Below are 23,691 nucleotides of genomic sequence, written 5' to 3' on the forward strand. Positions count from 1 at the left end.
TCGCAAATAATTTCCAATTCTGGAGAAATCAGGTAGAGAGAAATAAATATGCTCCAAATTTTGTTCACAGGAATAGACTTTACTCAATTGTTAAAAGCTGTAAGTAACTTGAAAGTTTTCTTGGCTCTGAAAAACAAAACAAAGGATCAGCAATGTTTTAAACAGAAAAGTCAAGAAGATTACTGCAGTCTTCTATAAGTTCAGTCTATGTAATTAACTCCTGTTGTGCTTGATATTCATGAACATTCAGCTCTCCATGAGAGTCCTGAAACTTTTTTCGTCTACTGTAATGTTACAATCTCCAAAGTTATTAGAAATGTGCACTTAAGAGCACCTGTCAAAGTCCTATAGCTGATTATAAACCACCTTTTGAAGAGGATCAAAATAAGACAATTGTCTGTGGATGACAGTCTTAGGACAGCCACTATTAAGAGCCACAATTGACAAGAAAATTTGGTTACTTCTGTGGCATACAACAATTTTACATAACAATTATAACTATTAATAACATAACTAAGTCATATTAGAATTATAAGAGTTTACATGATTTTGGAATACACACCAATTACATTTATACAAATACAGCCCAAAGAAAGCCAAATACCATTTTATATTTGACAACACTTCCTGCATGATTTTTATTTTTATTTCTATTTTTGAGTCAGAGTCTCACTCTGTCACCCAGGCTGGAGTGCAGTGGTGAAATCTCAGCTCACTGCAACCTCTGCCTCCTGGGTTCAAGCGATTCTCCTGCCTCAGCCTCCCAAGTAGCTGGTATTACAGGCACATACCACCACGCCCAGCTAATTTTTGTGTTTTTAGTAGAGACAAGGTTTCACCATGTTGGCCAGGCTGATCTCAAACTGCTGATCCCAGGTGATCCATCTGCCTCAGCTCCCCAAAGTGCTGGGATTACCAGTGTAAGCCACCGTGCCCGGCTCTACATGATTTTTATACCAAATAAGCCAAATATGTCTCTTTTGAACTTTAGGGGACCTAATATCTAAAAGATTAATTAGGTCAGAAAAAGATATAATTTAGAGTATGATTTTGGAAAGTTTGTCAGACATCAAAGGTTTAAAACATGATATGATAAAATAGAATCCCAGGCCACCATAAGTTATTCATTCAGGCAAAATGATGATTTAAAAATATTTTTAAAGGCAAAAACCTTTATTCATTAAGAGGGAAGACTTAGCTTTCTAAACAATCTGTGTCTTTTTTTTTTCTTTTCTTTCTTTTTCCTATAGTTTATTTAAAAGGCAAACAAAAATCTTTCTTTTTTTTTGATAGTACATAAAAATCTTGTTCAAGAGAGAAAGCCAAATTTTACCCTTTGTGTTAGTGTACTATTAATGTCAACCCCAATTTTTAATAAAACTTTATAGACAAATCTACCCAATTTTTATGTCTGATCATAAGGTAAGATTCTCATAAACCTTTTACAAATCTTTACAAATTTTTGTTAAAGAACAGATTAGTGCTGTAAGAAAAACCTGTTATGCTTTTATTCCAATATTCCAAAGGGTATTCCAATGAATACCCTTTTAACTTTAGCCAATATGTTCACACATTGAATTTCTTTTACAAGATTAATTTTTCACAAATCTTCCACAACTGACTCAAACCTTCAGCTTTATTCTACTTAACTTAAAACAATCCTTTAACCGTTTAGGCACACAAAAAAATCTACATTCCCATGACATCTTATAATCTTTTACAAAAAACACATTTCACTTTCCTTACACATCTTGCATGTAAAGCTGTTTTTATTTCCAAGATTACTAAAGTCATATGAACTAAAAGTCATTAAAGTTTTTACTTTTCTGACAAAATATTTGAGTTAAGCATTTATTATTTTTAAAACAAATAAAGCTCTTTCTTATGTAAACATCACACACATGGCCAGGCGCGGTGGCTCACGCCTGTAATCTCAGCACTTTGGGAGGCCGAGGCAGGTGGATCATGAGGTCAGGTGTTCGAGACCAGCCTGGCCAACATGGTGAAACCCCATCTCTACTAAAGATACAAAAATTAGCCAGGTATGATGGCGGGTGCTTGTAATCCCAGCTACTCAGGAGGCTGAGGCAGGAGAATTGCTTGAACCCGGGAGGTGGAGGTTGCAGTAAGCCAAGATCATGCCACTGCACTCCAGCCTGGGTGACAGCAAGACTCCATCTCAGGGAGAAAAACTAAATTAATAAAAATCATACAGTCTCCTTCTCCCTGTCCCTCTCCCTCTCCCTCTCCCCCTCCCCCTCCCCCTCCCCCTCCCCCTCCGCCTCCCTCTCCGCACAGTCTCCCTCTGATGCCAAGCCGAGGCTGGACTGTACTGCCGCCATCTCTGCTCACTGCAACCTCCCTGCCTGATTCTCCTGCCTCAGCCTGCCGAGTGCCTGCTATTGCAGGCGCGTGCCGCCACACCTGACTGGTTTTCGTATTTTTTGGTGGAGACGGGGTTTCGCCGTGTTGGCCAGGCTGGTCTCCAGCTCCTGACCACGAGTGATCTGCCAGCCTCGGCCTCCCGAGGTGCCGGGATTGCAGATGGAGTCTCGCTCACTCAGTGCTCAATGTTGCCCAGACTGGAGTGCAGTGGCGTGATCTCGGCTCGCTACAACCTCCACCTCCCAGCCACCTGCCTTGGCCTCCCAAAGTGCCAAGATTGCAGCCTCTGCCCGGCCGCCACCCCGTCTAGGAAGTGAGGAGCATCTCTGCCTGGCAGCCCATCGTCTGGGATGTGAGGAGCGCCTCTTCTCGGCCGTCATCCCGTCTGGGAAGTGAGGAGCGTCTCTGCCCGGCCGCGACCCCGTCTGGGAACTGAGGAGTGTCTCTGCCCCGCCGCCACCCCATCTGGGAGGTGAGGAGCGTCTCTGACCAGCCGCCCCATCTGAGAAGTGAGGAGCCCCTCCGCCCGGCAGCCGCCCCATCTTGGTAGTGAGGAGCCCCTCCACCCAGCAGCTGCCCCATCTGGGAGGTGTACCCAACAGCTCATTGAGAACGGGCCATGATGACAATGGCGGTTTTGTCAAATAGAGAAGGGGGAAATGTGAGGAAAAGAAAGAGAGATCAGATTGTTACTGTGTCTGTGTAGAAAGAAGTAGACATAGGAGACTCCATTTTGTTCTGTACTAAGAAAAATTCTTCTGCCTTGGGATGCTGTTAATCTATAACCTTACCCCCAACCCCGTGCTCTCTGAAACATGTGCTGTGTCCACTAAGGGTTAAATGGATTAAGGGCGGTGCAAGATGTGCTTTGTTAAACAGATGCTTGAAGGCAGCATACTCATTAAGAGTCATCACCACTCCCTAATCTCAAGTACCCAGGGACACAAACACTGCGGAAGGCGGCAGGGCCCTCTGCCTAGGAAAACCAGAGACCTTTGTTCACATGTTTATCTGTTGACCTTCCCTCCACTATTGTCCTATGACCCTGCCAAATCCCCCTCTCCCAGAAACACCCAAGAATGATCAATAAATACTAAAAAATAAAATAAAATAAAAATCCTACACACATCACATATAAATATAGACAGAAGAAGATCCAGTAATTTTAAGATTTTTCATTTGCCAGTTTTTTTAATTACTGACTCCAGGGTGGAGCCCTTGGAGGAACAGGGCCAGGAAAGCATGAATTTCTATGGCCTAATAAGCAGGCACAGCTGAAAGGCAAAACATCCCTCAAAATTAAGGGTCTCATTTTTTACCAGATCCTGGATCCCAAAGAAAGAGAAGTGCTATGGAATAAGACAATGCAGTGATTTTGCCATGCATTTCATTGCAAAGCAATACAAAGCCAATCAGCCCATTCTGTAATTAGCCCATCTTTCATGAGAGTCTTATCTCTCAGTAGGGGGTAGGGACATTTTCATTTGTTTTAGGTAGCCAAAGGCATGCTTCTCTAATCCAAACATGCAAAGAGCTATCTCCCCATAACCGCCATTAGCCAGCCCCAGAAGTACATTTCCTATCTAGTTATTACAACCAAAGCTCTCTCATAGTGTGAAGTAATTTCCGCTAACCCCAAAAGTCAAAACCATTAGATAAGCCAATGCAAAATACAACAGAGCTTTAGATTTTGAGAAGGATTTATCTGCTTTCAATTCCAGGGGTTTCATGAGGAAAACAGAGGTTTTTCCCAAAACGGGGTCTGTGGTGCCTCCTCTGTTTTTCCCAAGGAGTCCCATAAAGCTTGAATATCCACTTTTAAATAAGCTGACTTTTAACCATAGTGCTCTTTAAAAAATCTTTTTAAGTCTCTTATTACATGACTTTAGCCAGGCCAAACAGCCAATATTTTTGTGCTTAGAGAAAGGAAAATTCAAGACAGTCAGTGGAGGGGAAGAGAATCAACAAATAGTGAAGGTCGCACAGACAAACCAGAAAGGACTCATTCCCTAAGCAAGGAATTGAACCCTGAACCTGGGCCACCATTAAGAAAAGATAAAGCCTTAGCCACTAAGCTACAGCATTGGGCAGTTTCTGATGCTTTTTCCCAGAAGGAGCCTAAAGCAGCCAATTTTGTGCTTTGCAATGGGTTTTAACTGCTCAAGACAATTTTTAGAGCTAACTATGACATGAACCCTAAAATTCCTTTTCCCTGGAAAGGGGAGAGCAAGCAAAAGTACTGCCACATGGTTACAAGGTCAGGCTCCAAAGGACATTTTTCAGTGTGTGGTCTCTGGGCAAGATGTTTGTCCTGAGTAATAGAAAAGATAAGAAAGGGAAAGGAAAGGGAGAAAAGCATTGCCTGAGGCAGGGTGGGGAAGGCAAGGTGCTCAGGGAGGCCAGAGAAAGACCCACCCAATGCAGTGACACTGAATCAAAAGTTCAGGCAGCCACTTGTCAGTTGAGGAGGGATCTTTTCCAGCAGCTCCATCAGCTCTAAAGTTTCCCCCTTTGGGGAGGAAAAAGCTCCCCATGCCCCACGGTCCTGTACATGACTAATCCTGTCACCCATAGCCTTCAGCAAAGAATGCAAGGCAGATTAATCCAAAGAGAATAGTGGTTAACTTCCCATAATAACAAATCTATTTTTAACTGAAAGGGACTTTACTGATAGGGTGGTCTCTAACCCCCTAAATCTTAGGGAGGACTCTGACCTTCCTAAGATCAGCCTTGACCCTAAGTTTGGTCAAGCATCCTTGCCTTTTATTAAGAGGGGCTTTTAACCCACTCTGTCTTAGGAGAGACTCTAACTCCCCTAAGCTGGGCCTCTAACCCAATCCCATCCTTTACCCAGGTACAGCACCACTTACCCAGAGTCAGCCAATCAGTGCTGCAGTCTGTTTCCTTTGAGTCCGGGGTCTCCTCAGTATCACCTCTTTGGGATTCATCAGGAAGATGTTACCAGAAAGGGGTCCTGATCCAAACCCCAAGAGAGGGTTCTTGGACCTCACACAAAGAAGAGTTTGAGGCAAATTAATAAAGTGGAAGCAAGTTTATTAGGAAAGTAAAGGAATAGAGAATGGCTACTCCATAGGCAGAGTAGTCAATTTACTGGCTTTTTAATAGATACTTTTTTTCCTCCAACCCCTCCTACCAACATACATTATTTATCTTACAGCTCTGTATGTCAGAAATCTGACATGGATCCCACAGGACTAAAATCTAGATGTTGGCAGGCTGGATTCTTTTGGAGGTTCTAAAGGATAATCTGTTTTCTTGCTTATCTAGATGTTGGCAGAATTCAGTTCCTTGTGGTGGTTATTTTCCTGCTGTCAGCTAAAGGCTAGTCTCAGCTTCTAGAGATAACCCATGTTCTCTGGCTCAGGGCCCCCATCCTCCATCTGTGAAGCCAGCAGGGGCAGGTTGAGTCCTTCTCATGTTCTGAATCTCTCCTGCCTCTTTTTCCATTACATCTTTCTAACCAACTCTCTGCCTTCCTTTTCCACTTCCATTTCTACCCAGATAATCCAGGATAATCTCGCTATTTTAAAATCAAATGGTTATCAAACTGAATTCCCTTTTGCCGTGAAGCAACATATTCATAAGGCTTTATACCAGAGGACAAAGATCACAGGGGTCAAAATTCTGCCCACCATAAATTTGCTCACCTGAATTCCTGCTTGCAAATTCATACAAACTACATATGAAAAAAAATGGAAATACATTTACCAAAAAAATCAATATTTCTATCAAGATACTGAGATTAAAGGTCTGGGTGTGTTTTTCTTATATCTTACAAATATTCTACACAATGACCATGTAAATACTATTTTTAGAAGAATTGTAACATTAACTAGACATCAACATCTAATAATGGTCTGATTAATACCAAGTTATATAAGTGGAAGATAGTTTCTATTAATTCCCTTCTTTGGTTAACTTGCTGACCTTTCCTTAATAATGAATTTCTAATTTTTTTTTTTTTTCTTTTTTGAGACGGAGCCTGCTGTTGCCCAGGCTGGAAATGCAGTGGCATGATCTCAGCTCACTGCAACCTCTGCCTCCCAGGTTCAAGCCATTCTCCTCCCTCAGCCTCCCAAGTAGCTGGGATTACAGGTGTGTGCCACCACACCTGGCTAATTTTTGTATTTTTAGTAGAGAGAGGGTTTAGTAGAGACAGGGTTTCACTATGCTGTCCAAGCTGGTCTCAAACTCCTGACCTCAGGTGATCCACCTGCCTTAGCCTCCCAAAGTGCTGGGATTACAGCCATGAGCCACCACACCCAGCCATATTTCTAATTTTTTAATGTGAATTAGTAGTGAGTCCAGTGATGCTAATATTTAATGCAAGGTCCTCAAGTACAACTGTCATGATTATTTTTATATAAGTTATTCTTAAATGACTTTGTTGATGATAGAGAGGTCTCCTTCTTTCTCTCAACCTCCAGGTTGAGATAGTTTTTCTTAGGGCAGGGCCTTCCTTCACAGCTTCATGCCTTTCACCCTTTCATCCAAATTGTTACCAATATGTCCTGAACCATTTCTTTATTAGTTATACCATTGGTATAATGCTTGTCTTTTTGTTTCTTTAAGTTTCCTGACACTAGCTATCTATAAAAATGTCTTTTTCTGCCTGATTTTCCTCAGGGATCTATTCTAATTTTTATATTTTTTGGCGGTGCAGTGTTGCTTTTATATTTTCTTAAAATTCTAGGTTAATTAAATTGGGTATTTATTATTTCTTCTTTTTCACATGTGAAGACCCACTATATTATTTCTTATCCACATATAGAATATATAATCTTAAAATAATCTTAGTCTTCTGCCTGTAGGATTTCTTTTTAGAGGAATGTTGCATAGGCTGAACTAGAACTCCTGGCCTCAAGCAATCTGTCTACCTCCTGATTAGTGGGAATTATAGGCACTGACTGCAGCAAAGGATTTTTTTTCCTTTTTTTTTTTCTCCATCTTGGTGAATACAGGGATTTTTTTTTAAGCACTTTATTTGCTTGGATTTGTTTGTTTCACCAATCAGTTTTATAACAGGGTGTATGTGTATATATATATATATAATATGTAAAATATATAATATAAATTTATAATTACATATAATATAAATTTATATATAATATATATTTTATATATATATATATGTATTTTTTGTAGACAGAGTCTCACTCTGTCACCCAGGCTGGAGTGCAGTGGCTCAATTTCCCCTGGGTTCAAGCCATTCTCCTGCCTCAGCCTCCTGAGTAGCTGGGACTATAGGTGCACACCACCATGTCCAGCTAATTTTTGTATTTTTAGTAGAGACAAGGTTTCATGATGTTGGCCAGGTTGGTCTCGAACTCCTGACCTCAAGTGATCTGCCTGCCTTGGCCTCCCAAAGTGCTGGGATTACAGGCATGAGTCACCACACCCAGCCAATTTTATATTTTGAATTAAATATTCCTACTGGGAGTTAAATAATTAAAATTGTAAAACCCAATTCTGATGACTGGGAATTTAATTTAACTATTTGAATGAAATAAAAATTAACTCTATTACTAGAATCATCTAATTTTCAAGCAAGAATGGCATTTAAAGATTGCGTAGCACAGTACTCCTCCAGCCTGGCTCACATTAGAATCACGTGAGGAACCCCCAGGCCAATTACATTAGAACGTGGTATCAGGGGGAAACTTGCAGGCATCAGTACTCCTGGGAAATCTGTCCTGCAGCTTGAATTGAAAACCGCTGACCTAATCTAAGATTTTACTTCTACAGATGAGAAAGTTAAAGCTCAGAGGAAAACGACCAGGTAAAAAATTCAAGCCTCCTGACTTCAAACCTACTGAGTTTTCTACTCCACAGATTGTTCTCCATCTTTGAGGTGTTCGAAGGCTTCTCTAGAGCATTCATAACTGTTCATGAAGTCCTAGGTTCTACCTCAAACCTAATGAAACAGAATTTGTCACTCCTTAGGTAATCCAGATGAGCACCAAAGTTGAGAAACATTGCAAGTTACCTAAAGTAATGAGGTTTTTATCATATAAAAAAATATAACTTACATTTCTGTCTTCCATTTTTTAAATTGATGGCTCTTTGTTTTTGTTAGATATATTGTTATTGTTTTTTTAATGTATCACAATCCAATTTGGGGGACATTTTCACCACAGCAGTAATCATTACCACAACCACTCTTCTTTCCTTTGTTTTTCCTCTCGTTTTGTAGTCCTAAATTCTACAAGATGTTGAGCTGAGGCAATAAATAATTGAACTGGAAAAATATGATGCAAAATGATTAAAACTAGAATGTCTAAATAGCTGCAAAGGCCTTGGCAGATATAATTGTTTAATTAGTCTAGAAAAATATAATTTAATTAATAGTTGAGTAAGTCTTAGCAAGAAGAACATTTATTGAAAACTCTCCATTTGTCAGGCACTATACTAAGCACTTTACATGTAATCCTAAGACTATCTCATAATCTTAGGATTAACCCTATAAGGTAAATATTATGTTTACCTCTACAAAGAAAAAGACTGAAGCATAGAGAGATTATAACACCAGGCACAGTGGTTCACACCTGTAATACCAGCACTTGGGGAGGCTGAGGTGGGAGGATCACTAGAAGCCAGGAGTTCGAGACCAGCCTGGCCAGCATGGCAAAACCCAGTCTCTACTAAAACTACAAAAATTATCCGGGCATGATGGCAGGCACCTGTAATCCCAGCTACTCGGGAGGCTGAGGCAGGAGAATTGCTTGAACCTGGAAGGTGGAGGTTGCAGTGAGCCGAGATCTTGCCACTGCACTCCAGCCTGAGAGACAGAGCAAGACTTCATCTCAAAAAAAAAAAAAAAGAGAGAGAGAGAGATTGAGTAACTTGGTCATGGTCACGGTCACACAATAGTAACTTTCAGAATTTATAAATTGGAATCATTAACAAAGATGTCCAAGGCCAAGGAACTTGTCTGTCTCCTTAAAAGCACTGAATAGACACAAATAGTTCTAGAAGTTAGCAGTATTGAGTACAAAGAAGAACCACTGAGAAGGCATTGAGCTACTTTCATATCCTATACTTTATATTAACTCAATTTTTCAAGACTGCTGGCTGTCCTCACGATTTTCTGGAAATTTTAGTTTCAAAACTTGACACAGGAACAAAATAGAAGAACTGAATAGACCAATACCATGAAAAATGTGTCAAAGAATTGCCTCCAGTATACTCTAGGCTCAAATAATTCTGCAAATGCATAATTTCAAACATTAAAAGATTAAATGTGATTAAAACTGTCATGGAAACATGGAAAGCTATTCAGTTATTTATTTTATTTTATTTTATTTTTGAAGCAGGGTCTCACTCTGTCACCCAGGCTGGAGTACAATGGCATGATTATGGCTCACTGCAGCCTTAAATTCCTGGATTCAAGTGATCCTTCTGCTTCAGCCTACCAAAGTGCTGGGAGTACAGGCATGAGCCACCATGCCTGGCTCAGATCTTGGTTTCTAATATGCTGAAATATATTCATTTATATTTAGTACTGTTTAATTAAAGGAACCAGGGCTCTTTGGAGAAATGGTCAATTCCAAAAATGGGGCAGGAAATAAACAAGATAAATCTTGAGCATCTTGTAGTGCCAGAAAGTAAGGAATTATAAAAATAAACATAATTTTAAATAATTCATAAGCACAATGATGTAGGTACATCAAAGGGACAGAGAAGCCAATGGAAAGAGCTCCCAGTGACCAATGCTAGAACAATTTGAGCCACAAAATAGTTTAATAAATAATGAGTCTGGGCACAGTGGCTCATGCCAGCACTTTGGGAAACCAAGGTAGGAGAATTGTTTGAGCCCAGGCGTTCAAGACCAGCCTGGGAAACATAGTGAGACCTTGTCTCTACAAAAAATTTAAAAAATTAGCTGGGTATAATAGCATGCACCTGTAGTCCCAGCTACTTGGGAGGCTGAGGTGGGAGGATTGCTTGAGCACAGGAGGTTGAGGCTGCAGGGAGCCATGATTGCACCAGTGTACTCCAGCCTGAGCAAGACCCTGTCTCAAAAAAAAAAACAAAAACAAAATATTGGATTATAACCCAATGTGTAAAATGAAAACCCATGGGTTTATAGTGATATAAATAAACACTTGAATAAATAAATGTGGGAGGAAAGACAAACCTCCTATGCAGAAGAGTCCCAAGTAATTTATGTAAGTACTCCATTCTCAAGGAGGGGCAACATAATTCCTCACTCCCTAAGAGTGGTCTGTGCATAGTAACTTTCTTCCAAAGAATACAGCATGGAAAGGGGGTGGGAAGAGAGTAATTTTTCAGTGGAAAAATTTGACAAACACTAACTCAAGGTCATTATGAGCAATATAAGTCATGATGGTAGTGTGTGCCCTTGTACCATGTGATGTAAATGAAAATAACCCCAGCCTAATTATGAGAAAAACACCAGACAAATCCCAGTTGTGGGGTATTTTATAAATTACCTTATCACTACTCCTCAAAACTGTCAAGGTTATTAAGAACAAAGCAAAACAGAAGTCTGAGAAACTGTCACAAACAAGAGAAGCCAAAGAACACGTGATTAACAAATATAATGTGGTAACTTGGATGGAATCCTGGAACAGAAAGAGGACATTAGGTAAAAACAAAGGACATCTGAATAAAGTACGGATTTTAGTTAACAATAATGTATTAATATTGGCTCATAAATTATAATGAATGTACAAGACTAACATAAGATGTTTATAATAGAGAAACTGGATACTGGATATGTAGAAACTTTCTGTACTATCTTCACAATTTTTCTGCAAATCTAAAACCAATCTGAAAAAATTTATATTTTTAAAGAAGATAATTGTAGGCAGTTAAAACGTAAACTAAAACAAAAGTTATCTTCCATAATAGAAACATGAAATACTTAGGACTAATCCTAATAGGAAATTGACAAGAGCTATGTGATGAAAAGACATAAAACTTCAGAGTGTGCTCACTTCAGCAGCACATATACAAAAATTGGAATGATACAGAGAAGATTAACGTGGCCACTGCACAAGGATGACATGAAGGAATTAAACATTTTAAAAAAAGAAAAACTTCACTGAGTAATGTGAACATTTTTAATAACTAAAAATGTATAGCATTTGGCTTTATAGAAAACTGAATATCACTAACATGTTGTTTCTTCCCAAACTATATAATCTTAATTCAAACCTAAAAGGGGCTTATTCACTGCTAGTGAAAATGTAAAATGGTAGTACTATGACAGTTTCTTAGAATTCAAATATATACCTACCTTTGGACCAAGCGCTTTTACTCCTCCTCAAAAGAAATGAAAATATATGTTCACACAAACACTTGTACTTAAATGTTCACAGTAATTTTATTTGCAATATCCCTCTCAGTGGGGGCTGCTATAACAAAAATACCATATACTGCATGGCTTATAAACAACAGAAATTTATTCCTCACAGTTCTGGAGGATGGCAAGTCCAAGATTAAGCCACAGGCAGATTCAGTTTTTGGTGAGGTCCCACTTCCTGGTTCATAGACAGATGGCCATCTTCTCATTGTTTCTTCATACAGCAGAAGAGGCAGAGGAACTCTCTGAGGCCTTTTTTATAAGGACAGCAATCCTATTCATGTGGCCTCCAACCATATGACCTATCATCTCCAAAGGCCCCACCTCCCAACAACCATATGACCTATCATCTCCCAAAGGCCCCACCTCCAAACACCGTCACATTAGGGATTATTAGTTTTCAACATATGAATTTTGGGAAGACACAAACATTCAGCTTATAGCAACCTTAAAACTGGGGGAAAAATAAGAAATATTCATCAATAGATCAGTGGATAAAGAATATGGTATATCTATACAAATGGAATAATATCTGATAACAAAAGAGGAATTAACCACTAGTAACTGCAACAATATTGTTGAATCTCAAAATCGTTATGCTGGTGAAAGAAGCCAGACACACCATATAATTCCACACATAAAAAGTTCTAGAAAATGCAAACTAGCATATACTGACAGAGAACAGATCAGTGGCTGCAAAGAGCCAAGGGCAGAAGGGAGGTTATATGCAAAGTGGCTCAAGAAAACAGAGGTGACAGAAATGTGCCATACATTGTGTAATACAAGTTTCACAGGGGTTATACATCTGTCAAATATCACCAAATTTTACCTCTTAAATATATGCAAGTTATACATACATTTGTATGTATGTAAGTTATGCCTCCAAAAAGTTTTTTAAAAACCTAAATCAGGTGAGGGCCAGATATGGCAAAATAATTTTTTCTTATTTGAGAATAGGAAAGAAAAAAAATTTAATGAAAGGTAATGAGTGGGTCCTGTCAAAAAGCAAACTCAGACTTAGTAAGGAGACTTTGTTGGAAGGATTATTATAAGAGGAAAAGGGTCTCCAGAATAGGAGAAGGGGAGCTATTGCAATAATAGGAACTCTTTGACCATAATACCTGCAAGCTTCTCAAGAGTTAGGTGAAAAGAGTTTTTCTTTTATAGAGAGGAGTAAACTAGATTAGAAAGATTTGGATGTGGGCAAGTGGGATAAGAGAATGGGATTAAAGAATGTTTTACCCGGAAGCCAGCCTTCTCTCCAGAGATGCTGTTGAAGAAGGGTTACATGCTGACTCAGACTGAGGATGGGCCAAGGTTCAGAGACCTGGCGGATAGACAGAATCTTAACCAAAGTGTGATTAACAAGCATTTTGTTCCCATTGATCATTAGTACAAACAAGTTTAGTTAATCATTTATGAGGCAAAGAGTGGGAATTTGGAGTCTGTTTCTGGCCTTGTCATAGGTAAACAAGGCAGTATACATGAGTTTTATCTAAATTATATGGGAAAGGGTGCTTCTTTGCAGCAAGGCCTTTCTGAAACACAAAAGGGTGGGGGATTTCTCCATCTTTGCTCTTTTCCAGGAGCACAGAACTTAGGTGAAATTCAACACTGTCAATTTCTTCTAAACAAGGCTGCCATGTTGCACAATTCTAGAGGGCATTTTATTATTTCCCAGATAGGCATGTAAAGATATGATAATTAAGACTAATCAATTGAAAAAAATAGATAACTGTTGAAGAGAATTTATTACAGTACATAGAAGAACCTAAAACATGATAAAAAAATGTAATAGCCATCAATGAAAAAAAATCACACATTATTAAAAGTAAGACATTGCCGGGACGCCCACCTCACACATGCGAGGGTGGCAGGAGCCATGGGGGCTATGGGGATGAGCCACATGCTGGCCTCTTTCTTTGACCTGGACAACATGCTCATCGACATGGCCAGGGTGAGCAGGAGAGACCTGTTGGAGGTGATAAAGCTCTTACAATCAAAATATCATTTTAAGAAAAGGCTGAAATCATCTGTGATAAAGTTCAAGTTAAACTCAGGAAGGAATGTTTTCATCCTTACAGTACATGCATTACTGATCTAAGGACTTCAATTGGGAAGAAGCAGTCCAGGAAACAAAAGATGGTGCCGCCAATAGAAAATTGACTGAAGAATGTCACTTCCTTTGGAAATCTACACTTTTACAGCTTATGACACTAGCAGAAAATATCAAAGTCATGCTCACCGAACTTTGAAAGAAGGTCTGCCTATTTTTATTAAGGAATGGGGACAGACAGATCCAGAGGGAGAAGATTGAGCCTTGTGCCTGTCGGTCGTATTTCCACGCTATTGGAGGTGGAGAGCAGAGAGAGAAGCCAGAACCATCCATATTTTATTACTGCTGCAATCTTCTCCAAGTACAACCTGGGGACTGTGTGATGGTCAGTGATATGTTAGAAACCGACGTCCAAGGAGGCCTCAATGCAGGACTGAAAGCAACAGTCTGGATCAATAAAAATGGAATAGTGCCACTGAAGTCCTCCCCCGTTCTGCATTACATGGTTCCTTCTGTGCTGGAGTTACCTGCTCTCTTACAAAGTGTACACCACAAAGTCAGTATGTCCGCTTAAAGCACATAAAAGGGCATGATTATGAACTTCAGAATCAATGTGCAGAGTTTGAACTAAGAAAAGTTAGGGCATTCCACTTACTATGGTCCAGAATAATTTTACTTATCATTTAATGACCAATATTGCAAAGGTCCTCCCAACCCTATTGCTTTTAAGTTCAACCATTGACTGGTATTTGTATCTGAAAATTCAGATTGCATTAATACAAAGTAGTATAGCCCAGAAAATTTGAGGAAATATATTATTTGTCTGTAACAGGAGATTTTTAAAATTAATTTTATTAATCTTTTAGTACCTTGACTGCATGATACCAAGCAGGCTAGCTTACACATGGATACACAAATGCCAGGTTTTTCTTCTGGCTTAAAAATAGATATTTTTTAAAAATAGATTTTCTAAAACACATAATAGATTTATCACAACTGAATCTGGTTAATATGAAATAAGTTCTAAGTCACATGCAAATCAAGGTATTTCATCATGAAATTATTTTGCATGTTTTTAAAACATAAAACATATTTTTGCCTATTTTGGAGGTATACTTCCTTTTCTATTATGAATCTGATTTTTTTGCACGACTTTTTTTTTCAGAGGAGGACACAATTTTTTTTGTGGTGTGTGACAGATTCCTCCAGTTAAAAAATAAATAAATAAATAAAAGCTTAAAATCTACACATGGTGGCTGAGTAGGGCGAGGCAGCTCACCTGAGCATGGCTGGGCTCAGTCCTGGGCTGGGGCCGGGGCTGGGAATGGGGCGCAGTGAGGCTGTGAGCCGGCCCTGAGCCAGCCCTGCGTCGGGGGAGCGGGGCTCAGGGGGCGCCAGAGCTGGAGGCGGAAGCGTGAAGTCAGGACTGAGTGGGCGAAGAGAACTTGGGCTGAGCAGACATGGCCACTTATCACCAAGAAGGGCAGATGCAGCTGCCCCTAGCTGATGCCATTCGTTCATGTCTCATCGATACTTTCTCATCTAGCATTTGCAAGGCTTGAGCCAAGCTGTGCCGTGGCACACTATCGGGGAGTTACTTCATCCTTCCCACCAGAAGAAACTTGTGTTGGGAGATCAACACTAGCTAGCGTGCTTCTCCATAAAGCCTCAACGTATAGGACAGATTTCACATGCCCAAAGGCTGTTGAGCAGGCTTCATGTGCGCTGCACTCAGAGGCCACCTCTTTCTTTGTGGGCCGGATGGGTCCTTGAGTGTCCTCTCTTCACAAACTTCGTCATCTTCCTCATCTTTTTGAATATGATCGTATTGATGGTTGAAATAGAATTGCTGGAATCCACAAATACCTAACTGTGGCTATTGAAGCTGAGCTTGGAGGTGGCAACTTGGTTTATCTTGTTTATTTTCATCCTGGAGATCCTTCTTATGTGGCTATCCTAGCTTTTCCTTTTTCCGGAAGAGTGTCTGGAATGTCTTTGACTTTGTTGTTACCATGTTGTGCAGGCACTGATGAACTTGGAAGACAAAGCAATGGATGGCTTCAATATCCTTGGGCCCAGCAAAAGATAATGAAGGGAAGTGTTGGAAATAGAGAATTCAAAACATAAATGTCTGTTCAGATAGAAAAAAAATCCACACATGGTCCTCCTTTCTCACCTGTGCACAGTGAGCTTGTAGCTTCCTTGTAGTCTTTACCTCTCAAGGAAAAGTTTTTACTATCTTTTCCCAGATACACAATGGGGTTGAGGGAGCTAGGCTGTCTTACTGGAGATAAGTGCAAGCCACATGGCACCACAAGTCATTTTTCTTCTGTGGATCCATAAAAGCAAAATTTCCTTGGTGCAGCCTAACCATGCAGCCCCCCTTCTGTTCTCTACTGACAGTGGTTTCACCCATATGATGAACCGAATAGAAAATTCGGTTTTGCTACGAGCCATTTCCAGAGCGCCATTTTAATACTTGAGTGACTCTTCTTAGAGTTACCATCTGCCTTAAATCTCCTGTTTTTCACATTTTTTAATATATCGGTTTTGCAGATTTCTATATCTAATTCAGGATTTACTTGGAGCTTAATTATTAATGGCTCTGTAGCAAGGCATCATCTTGCAACCAGAGAATTTTCTCTGGACCATTAGGCTGGACAATCTCATGATTACACTTACTAAACTTGGAGTAAAGTAGTTGATAAAGAATAAAGGAGGTTATTAAAGTGGTTTATAAATATAATTGGATTGGTTTTTGGTGGGTTTTTCTTTTAACCGTTGGATAATAAACTACTAAATAATTACAGCTGTTTGTGGTGGCCCACACCTGTAATCCTACCACTTTGGGAGGCCAAGGCGGGTGGATCACTTGAGGTCAGGAGTTCGAGGCCAGCCTGGCCAACATGGTAAAACCCCGTCTTTACTATAAATACAAAAATTAGCCAGAAATCACTTGAACCTGGGAGGCAGAGATTGCAGTGAGCTGAGATTGTGCCACTGTGCTCCAGCCTGGGCAACAGAGCAAGACTACGTCTCAAAAAATGAAATAAACTAATAATGGAAAATATTAGATTGTGTGTTTGGATGTATAGCTATGTCTCCAAGATTAATACTCAGAGAATCAAATTGTATATTGTACCTATCTGTGAACTTATTTCTTTAGCCAGCTGTTTTTCTGTCTACTGCCAAGAAACAGGATTCTCTGTCTTGTGTGAATGCCCTTTTGTGTTTACTGCTTACTCTTGATTTTTAAAAATGTGATTGTACCCTTGACTGTCCCAAAGTGTTGTTTCTATACCACTGAACATTTGTGAACAGAGTGTATTTGTAGTTTCAGATACAGTACCTATATGACATTGATCATATTTTAGCTATTTAAAACTTAAGTTGGAGGATTTTGGCAAAAGTAGTTATGTGGATGATTGCTCTAATAGACTGGTTGGCATGTGTGATGCTGGGGGCTCGTTCTTTTAGCTGTCCCACAGGATGGATGTATAGGCAGTGTCACATTCATTACACTATGGATAAAGGGTCATCCCTTTTACACAGTGGTGACAAATCTCAACAAGGTAGTTCCTAGGATGTTAAGTGAGCAGTTCTTCAGCAAAAATAATGTAGGATAAAAAAAATGGAATTATTTAATTTCCTTGTCTTCACAGTTTGTATTCTACATAGTACAGTAAGACAATATTAAATTCCATTTGCACCCTTCCTTACGGAAGAACTTTGTGGTTATCTACCTTCTGAGTGGAATGTTACTGAAGATATTTTTAAATATTGAAATAAACCCATGATTTTATTAATAATTTTTCATTTTAGACTAAGATCCCTTAAAATTAAAAAATGTCATAACAGTGAAAAAAAAAGTATGATATTGGGAAAATGGAATCTTTGGATAAAAAGCAAGTTAGAACTACACATGACATAAAAAAACAAAAACAAAAACAAAAACAAAAAAATAGGTCACAGAGAAAAAGTTGAATTTAAAAATGATACCACCAGGCCAAGCATGGTGGCTCATGCCTGTAATTCTAGCACTTTGTGAGGCCAAGGCCAGGGGATCACTTGAGCTCAAGAGTTCGAGGCCAATCTGGGCAACAAAGTGAGACCCCTCCATTCTATTTTTAAAATTAAAAAAAATAAAAATTTTTAAATGAAAAAAAAAATGGCCTGGGCATGGTGGCTCACACCTGTAATCCCAGTACTTTAGGAGGCCGAGGCGGGCGGATCACGAGGTCTGGAGTTTGAGATCATCCTGGCCAACATGGTGAAGCCCCATCTCTACTAAAAATACAAAAAATGAGCCGGGCATGGTAGCATGCACCTGTAGTCCAAGCTACTCAGGAGGCTGAGGCAGGAGAATTGCTTGAACCTGGGAGGCAGAGGTTGCAGTGAGCCCAGATAGCGCCACTGCACTCCAGCCTGGTGACAGAGCGAGACTCCGTCTCAAAAAGAAAAGAAAAAAAAAATGATAACATCTTTTGTAAATTCAGAGAAAATATACCTTAATATTTGGTTGATATCTCTACAGGAAAGGTCTTTATAACCATAAAGGCAATGCAACAAAAGCATAAACGAAAAATGTTTATTTGATTAATAAAACCATAAAACATTTGTATGCCAAGACCAATGTAAACAAAATTTTAAAACACCTAATAAAATCTACTACTAAACCAGGCATTGTGGCTCATATTTGTAATCCCAGCACTTTGGGAGAGCGAAGTGGGATGATCACTTGAGCCCAGGAGTTCAAGACAAGCCTGGGCAACAGAGCAAGACCCCATCTCTATTTTTAGTAAATCTTTTTTAAAAGAAATTTTTTTAAATCCACTACTACACTCCCACCCACAAGGTGCAGATATATCTTTAACTTGGAAGTGGTTGCTGATATGGAAGAAGAAAAGATTTGGAGAAGTTATATCATAAGACCATTGAGCACAGACCTGATAATCAACGAATGTGCACAGATATGACCAAAAACCTATTAAAATGCTGATTTACAGTATCCCCTGCCTGGAGCCCCATTTTTCCTACTTTTGATCCAGCACCAAAGAGGTAGGGTTAGCACAGAAAGAGGCCTCTAGAACCCTGATCCAGCCCTGCTATTTGCATCCATTACAATTGGTCAAATGAGTCCTATGTGGTACTGATTCTTAAATATTTTAATATTACCCTTGATTGTAGAGATATCACTCAAGAGCATTTTTAGGACCAGTAGGAAGAACCATCTCCTCCTCATCTTCCTTCCTCCCACTCGTGCTGTGATATAGCTATGTTAAAGAAGTTTACTTTTGTAATTACCTGGAGGGATGAGAAAGAAGATTATTTACTGAAAATGTTCGGCATTAGGAGACTGGAATAATACTCAATAAAATAATTATCTGTGATGCTAAATAAAACATTTGTCAATAGGGGTGAGAAGTGAGGAGAGAAGAGAAGAGCAAAGCTCAAAGGCAACGTATGGGAAGGCACCACAAAGAGGTAATGGAAGATAGACTCCTATTTGTCTGTGGCAACTCACACTACCTCTCCTCAGGGATTCCAAAGCTGGTATCAATAGTCTAGGCTTATGGATATTGTTCCGTATGTTAAACTATCTAAGGAGATAAAAATCCCAAACTTGGAATTCCTTGAGGAACATCCCCTCCCAAAATTTTGAGCCCCAATAAGCACCTTGGTCTAACATGTCATCTGTTATCTCCTCATTCTAGCCAATAACTAAAAGTCATAAGCCCTGAACCTATCTCTCCTTTTGAATTATACTGCTTTGAAATGAAATGTAGACAGAAGTATAACTTCATTTAAAAGCATCCTGGCAGTTACCTTTTGCTCTTTATCCTTAAATCCTTGAAAGAAAATGTTGGAAAATAATTATTAGTAGATTTTGGGCTTTAATGTTCAAGTTCCATAATCAGTATACACAGAGTCAAGATCCTTGAGCACAAAGAGGCCACTTTTGCTCATCTGCTTCCTCCAGAGCAACAACCCTGTATGTGAGTTTCTATGGTAGCCTGCAAGAACCTTAAAATTAAGAACTGTCTTCTATCAACCCGCCCTTCATGTAGTGAACCTAACTATTAACAAAGAGCCTCAGAATTGTGCTAGAATTCAGTCTGAGACTAAAATACGGGGACACAAACCATCCTTATATAATTATGAAATTCTAGAACCACTAGGCTCCTCAGTGATAATCTTGTATAACCTTATACTTAAAGAAACTAAGAACCAGATATTTTAAGTTACTAGTGAAAGATTTGACAGAAGGCAGTGGTAGATAGAACCAAGCCCCCACTTCCTTTCATGTATTTTCATAAAGGTACTACATAGGCTGGGCATAGTGGTTCACGCCTGTAATCCCAGCACTTTGGGAGACCAAGGCAGGGAGGATCAGTTGAGGCCAGGAGTTTGAGACCAGCCTGGCCAACATGGTGAAATCCTGTCTCTACTAAAAATACAAAAATTAGCCAGGCATGGTGGTGCACGCCTGTAATCCCAGCTACTCCACGGGTTGAGGCACAAGAATTTGAACGAGAAAGCAGAAGTTGCAATGAGCCGAGATCACGCCACCGCACTCTAGCCTGGGAAACAGAGCAAGATTCTGTCTTAAAAAAAAAAAAAAAAAAAAAAAAAGGTATCATATAAATAATTAGGAGAAGTGAAACTATAATGGTGCTATCTATGAACCAATCATTCTGTGCTAGGTACAACACATTGCTTAAGCTTGTCCTGCAGATTTAGGGTAGCTAAAAGTGAGTATCTTTTATTTAGACAATTAGAGATAGCTGAACAAAATCTACAGATTATAGTAGTGTATCTATGTTTATTTATTTAAAAAATTATAATGGTATAACAGAATGTCCTTGTATTTGGGAATTAAACACTGAAGTATTTAGGGATAATGAAGTATCATATCTGCAACTTACTCTTAAATGGCAGAAAGTGTGTGTGTGTGTGTAGAGAGAGAGAGAGACAGACAGACATTGCTTTGTAATAGGATGATAATAGAGATGGGAAGAAATGCACAGATTAAATGTGTTTTAGAGCTAAAGTCAAAAGATTAGCTGATGGTTTAAATATATGGCTAAATGAAAAAGAATCATGAGAAACATAGATTTTGGACTGGAGTAACAGTGACAATGGTATCATCAAATGAGATAGAGAAGACTGGGGTAATCAACATGTCTGGAGGAGAGGGGTGACAAAATAGGGTACCAAGAATTCTGTTTTGTTCATGCTGTATTTAAAGTACCACATCAAGATATCAAATATTCAGTTCTGTGTGCGTGTGTGTGTGTATATATATATATAGAAATATATATGCATGCATATACATATATATACACACATACCTATACACATATATGTATATACGTACACACACGCACACATATATGTGTATAGGTATGTGTGCATATATATACGAGAGAGAGAGAGCATGGCTATATTATGAAAAAGTCAGGGATAAAAACAAAGATTTTAAATAAATGGTAACATTATTCAAAGTGACTTTGATTTTTTTAAAAAACAGGCATTCAAGTGTACCTTAGAAATACCTACTGTTTGCCTGATTTCAGAAGGGGCAGCAAATAAAATGAGCCATCATTTTCCTATATATAGGCTTTACTAAAGCTAGAATAGCTCCAGGAGATCTTTTCAAATCCCTTTGATTATACTGTAAACTCCTAACAGATCTGGAACACAAAAATGACCATTGGTTCTTCTATAAACATCTGTTTTCAGAGCCGGGTGTGGCGGTGCCTGCCTGTAATCCCAGGACTTTGGGAGGCGATGGAGGAGGGTCACTTGAGGCTGGGAGTTCGAGACTAGCCTGGGCAACTCAGCAAAACCCTGTCTCTACAAAAACTAAAAAATAAGCTGGGCGCGGTGGCTCACACCTGTTGTACCAGCTACTCGGGAGGCTGAGGCAGGAGGATTGCTTGAGCCCAGGAGGTCGAGGCTGCAATAAGCCAAGATTGTGCCACCATACTCCAGCCTGGGTGATAGAGTGAGACCCTGTCTCATAAAAGAAAAAGAAGAACATCTGTTTTTAGTTTACTGTTTGTGGGGGTGGGAGTTGGTGGAGAAAGGAATGGAGAACAAATGGGGAAAATCAAGTAATTCTCAAAACAAAAGTAAATCATTGAAATAGTATATGTATGAGTTAACAGAAATGAGTCAGAATTCTAAAATAAATATCCTTTGAATTTCATTATACCAACCTAGAAATTCCTGCAAATATGAATATGATATAGCCTTGCCACTGACGTACCCCTTTCAATAGTCTGAAATAGAGCAGCATTATGTTGAATTCCATGCTGTAGCAAATGGTACTATAGCAAAGCCCTGGTGTTATTTCTGAAATTATAACTTTGCAATTTGTAAAGTCCTTTTACCAACACTATTTAATTTTGTACTTCCCTACAGCCTTAAAATATAAATAAGATATGTATTATCATCTGTATCTGATAGATGAAGAAAATGACAGCCTCTGAAAAATGAAATGGCTTGCCTAAAGTAACATGGCAATTTTAAGTGAAAATACTATATTTAGAAGCCAGATCTTCTAATTCCTGGCCAACTGCTCTTTCTGTGACATCATAAAGCCTCTTTCATCCTTCCCACATTGTTGAGTGTAGTTATTTACTAGCAGTTTCCCAAATTTTATGAGATACAAAATCAAAATAACGTAGAGTAAAAAGAATGGCTGACATGACATTACATCAGAAATAGCTAAGATTAAAATTTATATTTCCTGAGTCACTATTTCTTAACTAATCCATTAAATATTCACTGACGACTCAGCTATAGATGTTTACCATTGTTTCTTTTGGCAATAACTATGTAATACCTTGAGCTAAAACTATGGGGAAAATATATCTGGCATTCCCAGCACTTTGGGAGGCCGAGATGGGTGGATCACCTGAGGCTGGAAGTTCAAGACCAGCCTGACCAAGATGAGAAATTTCGTCTGTACTAAAAATACAAAATTAGCCGGGCGTGGTGGCACATGCCTGTAATCCCAGCTTCTCCGGGGGCTGAGGCAGGAGAATCTCTTGAACCCCGGAGGCTGAGGTTGCAGTGAGCCATTGCACTCCAGCCTGGGCATCAACAGTGAAACTCAGTCTCAAAAAAAAAAAAAAAAAAGAAGAAGAAAAAAGAAAAGAAAAGAAAAAGAAAAAGAAAAAGAAAGAATGCTTGGGCCAAGGGCGGTGGCTCATACCTGTAATCCCAGCACTTTGGGAAGCTGAGGTAGGTGGATCACCTGAGGTCTGGAGTTCAAGACAAGCCTGGCCAACATGGCGAAACTCCTTCTCTACTAAAAATACAAAAATTAGTCAGGTGTGCTGGCGCACACCTGTAATCCCAGCTACTCAGGAGGCTGAGGCAGGAGAATCACTTGAACCCGGGAGGCGGAGGTTGCAATGAACCGAGATTGTGACACTGCACTCCAGCCTGGGCGACAGAGTGAGACTCCATCAAAAGAAAAAAAAAAAAGAAAGCTTATAATTCCATTTCCCAATAATTTTGCTATATTTTTCCAAGTTTCCAAAGAGATAATGGTTATATTATACAAGCAACATAAATGTTTTTAAAACTGTTTTGCAGGAGGAAGTTTAAAAATCACAAAATTGCTAAAGCAGATGTGGCAATTACCAAAAAAACAAACAAACAAAAAAAAAGAGGAAGTTTAAAGAAAAACTAAATATAGAAATAATGTTAGACTATTAGATGTTAGAATGCATGAGTGGAGTTATTGTGGCAGCCACATATGGGAAATCTTAGATTTTACATTTTGGGACATGTTCTGCACAATACCTCTATTCACTGAAAATGCCATTATATGAGCGTATGATGGATGATTGATTTTGTTTATTTTAGCAGAGATGTGAGTGTAGTT

At 39.2% G+C, this 23,691-nt stretch overlaps 2 long non-coding RNA genes and 3 pseudogenes across 3 annotated transcripts in view; 3 read left to right on the plus strand and 2 right to left on the minus strand.

Moving 5' to 3' along the window:
- Window positions 1-33: 33 nt before the first annotated feature.
- On the minus strand, window positions 34-10,991 carry LOC134809971 (uncharacterized). Of its 2 annotated transcripts, XR_010156986.1 has the most exons (5): window positions 10,860-10,937; window positions 8,436-8,644; window positions 6,054-6,082; window positions 5,256-5,391; window positions 34-126 (listed from the first exon to the last, which is right to left on the minus strand). It is a non-coding gene; the product is annotated as an uncharacterized LOC134809971 (long non-coding RNA). The 2 variants fall into 2 exon arrangements; XR_010156985.1 differs by lacking the exon at window positions 6,054-6,082 and having other exon boundaries at window positions 10,860-10,991.
- A 367-nt stretch (window positions 10,992-11,358) lies between these two features.
- LOC112209288 (U6 spliceosomal RNA) lies at window positions 11,359-11,456 on the plus strand (annotated as a pseudogene).
- Window positions 11,457-13,625: 2,169 nt separating this feature from the next.
- Window positions 13,626-14,450, plus strand: LOC741042 (N-acylneuraminate-9-phosphatase-like; annotated as a pseudogene).
- Window positions 14,451-15,160: 710 nt separating this feature from the next.
- On the plus strand, window positions 15,161-15,908 carry LOC107974824 (cation channel sperm-associated protein 2-like; annotated as a pseudogene).
- A 3,029-nt stretch (window positions 15,909-18,937) lies between these two features.
- LOC134809970 (uncharacterized) overlaps window positions 18,938-23,691 on the minus strand; it is a 55,315-nt gene continuing 50,561 nt past the window's right edge. The window contains exon 3 of the long non-coding RNA XR_010156984.1: window positions 18,938-19,094. This is a non-coding gene — a long non-coding RNA (uncharacterized LOC134809970). The remainder of the gene's footprint in view (window positions 19,095-23,691) is intronic.

This window comes from Pan troglodytes, chromosome 4 (genome assembly GCF_028858775.2).
Source record: "Pan troglodytes isolate AG18354 chromosome 4, NHGRI_mPanTro3-v2.0_pri, whole genome shotgun sequence".
In the NCBI taxonomy this organism is placed as follows: Eukaryota; Metazoa; Chordata; class Mammalia; order Primates; family Hominidae; genus Pan; species Pan troglodytes.